This window comes from Bison bison, unplaced genomic scaffold (assembly GCF_000754665.1).
Source record: "Bison bison bison isolate TAMUID 2011002044 unplaced genomic scaffold, Bison_UMD1.0 scf7180017860109, whole genome shotgun sequence".
Classification (NCBI taxonomy): Eukaryota; Metazoa; Chordata; class Mammalia; order Artiodactyla; family Bovidae; genus Bison; species Bison bison.
The window spans coordinates 9,158-12,577 of NW_011490681.1; positions in this window are offsets into that span (position 1 = coordinate 9,158).

Sequence of the window (3,420 nt, forward strand, 5' to 3'; positions counted from 1 at the left end):
TGGACTAGAAAAAAAGACACAGGCCAGAGTAGAATCGTGAGAAGCCACCTGGATATCCTCACATCCGAATTCCCTGTTCTTCCAGTTCTCAAGGAAAGAAAGTTTGTTTTTTATTAGGAAATGGTGCTGACAACTCAGCATCAGTTATAACCCAGGGAATAAGAGCAGGAAACAGAAGATCTAGAGAGCAAAGATGGCAAAATGCTGACCCAAAGGCTGACAAGAGCCTGCACACATATTTTGCTTGGACTGAACAGAGATTTATTTTTTCAAAAATTTGAATTGGTTCCAAACAATCTTTAGTGTTTATTATTAGGATATTTCACATAAAACCTTGATCTCAACTTCCTCTTGAAAAATTAGAATTGCTGGCAACAATGGGCCGATATCTTTGCCTAGTAACATACTCTGGAACAGAGGAGTGGCTGCTACTTTCACATAGCATATGTGCTCATCAACTGCCACAGTCTCTACCCGTCCCATTGTGTCCCTTTTGTTACCTTCAGGCCTGCTTTATTCATTCAGATTACTTTTCTAGTCTCTAGAGCCATTTGGAGTTTTTAAACTTTATTTACTTATTTTTGGCTGCTTTGGGTCTTCATTGTTGCATAGGCTTTCTCTAGTTGCTGTGAGTGGGGGCTACTCTTCTTTGCAGTCTGCAGGCTTCTCATTGAAGTGGCTTCGGTCTTGTTGTGAAGCATGGGCTCTAGGGCACGTGGGCTTCAGTATTTGTGGCACATGGGCTTAGTTGCTCTGCAGCGTGTGGCCTCTTCCCAGACCAGGAATCAAACCTGTGTCTCCTGCGTTGGCAGGCGGATTCTTAACCAATGGGCCATCAGGGAAGGCCAACAGTCATTCAAACTTGAACCATGGTGTACAGTGATAACTGTTTAACAAGTGACTCTCTAGGGAAAAAAACTGACAATTTCCGATTTCTGTTATATAAATATCCCCAATATGGCCGATTTCAAACTACCAATGTGTTGTCATTTAACACAAAGTGGTTAAGAGATGCGCATAATTGCCCCTCCCAAGCTGATGGGAGCTGGCATCAGAATACCACGGGCTCGAACCCACTCAAAAAAGCTTCAGCAAAACAAGTGGGATGACCAGGGTGTCAGCTAGGAATTCTTATTCACAGGCTGAGAGTCAGAAATCAACCAGAAAAAGTCAGGTTCAACACCTGACATGGAACCCTTCATTAAGTCAACACTTCTTCCTTGTTCCCTACCTCTTTTTAAAAATCCCACAGGCAAATTATCCAGTTTGGGAGCATGGGTAATATGCAAGGGAGGTGTGGACTGATGAAGGGTTGGCACTAGCTTGATGAGGTCAGATGACAAAATACAGGCCCCCTGACAGTGCCGCTGAGTCGTTCTTTTCAGCTGAATAGTACACTGCTTTTCTCCTTATGAGAAGGAGACTAAGGGAGGGGACCAGGGAGGGCAGTGAGCTACCCATTTAGAAGCCAAGTTGGCAGTGAAAGAGAAATAGGCTGTGAATTACATCCAGAAACCTCTTCTCACACCAGAACTGCAGGGCTGCTGACCTCAAATTCAGAGGGCAAAGACCACAAGTAGGGACATCCTCTTCTCACACCCCATGCTTAGAACAGTATTCTAGAAGGTGAAAACTCTACACACCTTCAAGGCAACTTAATCCAAATCTGATTAACCTACATGTGGAGAAACTGAGGCCCAGGGAGGAGGCAGAGAGTGGGTAGGTGGCTCAGCTGGGTCTAGAAGCCTGGTTTTCTGACCACCAGGCTCAGACCTTTTTTTCTACCAAACACTGCCTCTCAAGGAGTTAAAAAGTGAAAGATTCAGTCCACAAATGGGTGGTGTTGCCAAACCAGCAACATGAATAATATTTTTTGACTGAATCAACTGTCTGTTTAGGCATCATGTAGACACAGTCAAACACTCATCTCCAGTTTTCCCTGTGTTTGGATGGTTTTAAAACCTAGCAGAGAAGCTGCACGTCCAGGGAGTTTTGCCAAGAAAATCTGAAAATCTAAACAGCCACTTTCACATTGGCCCTATAACCAAGTATCCAAGTCTTTTTTTTTTTTTTTCTTTCCTTTTTCATATTAGAGAAAATATGTTCTTGCTACAAGAGAAGAAGCATCAGAACCTGGATGGATCCTTGAACTGAGATCAGGATTCTGGGCTCCAGTCCTGACTTTGCTTTGGATGGGTCATATCCTGACCTTCCTGTGGACCTCAGTTTCCCCATCTGTTCCTTCAAGCTCTTTGATTGTAAAATCATATTCTGGGTGCCCAGTCACTCAGCCTGTTGGCCTCTTCCAACCTGTGTTTCTTGGCCACAGAGCATTCTAGAAGCCAAGTGCCAGAGATATGGCTGAGCCTCTGAAATACTGCTTGTTGGGCTTATTCTCCACAGCAGCTAATTTATACAGACAGGCCCCAAATGTCTGTACTCATGACAGACCTCTCCTCTCACTGCCTTTGAATTTTCCTGGTAACCTCTCAGTCATAAAAGCCGCCTGTAATCAAAAAAAAAAAAATTCTCCAAGAATCATATCTTTAAAAATAAAAAAGCCTAAGCCCAAATGAACCTTTTACTAGATTATGGGCTCCAGTGCTTATTCCTCAGGGGAGTCTTATGAAATCAGAGACAAAAACTTGAGAACAATCAGACAAAGAGATGTCAAGCAAAGGTTTGGGTTTATTTAATTTTAATGTTTTCAAATCCACCCTGAGTTGGGAGGGAGGGTAGAAAAAACACAGAGAAACCCCCCTCCCAGCTGCAAAGCCCACGTGCTCACCCATGCTTTTCTGTCATTTAGATTTCAGCTTTCCCCAATATTAATGGAACTTAAGCCAAACAAGAGTTCCTTTTATTCCTTCTACCCCTCTGCTCCATGCTTGCTAAGTCCTGTGCAAACTTGCCACAGTTCCTAAGCACATGGCTGTGAAATTATCAAGGCTGGACGAATGCCAGTACAAACCAATTTATTGGGGTCCTGGAATTAACTAAAACCTAGGAAGCCTGATTAATTGTGGCACAGCACAGCGAGGAGCATTCAGGGTGGGGGAAAGGGGCAGCAGGCCAGAGCACATGCAGGGCCTCCGTCCTGCCCCTTGATTTACAGGACACATAAAGAAGAGTTCCTTCTGTGCACAGGGTTGTGCTGCTCTTACTACTTATTCATCCCTAACCAAAATGTCACTGAGTCCAGCAGGGAAAATGGTAGTCAGTGTGTCTTAGCTACCTATGGAATCAGCCAATCCCATAATGGTAGTGCTTGGGATTAATTTAATTTAATTTGGGCTTCAGGCCCCCCATTTGGAGCGTCATCTTGGAGAGCCAGTGCTACTGTGGTTTCTCGGGGCACCTTACCACATAAGAGGAGGAATAGAGTGACTCTAGGGTAAATTGTTGGGGTCAAAAAAGATA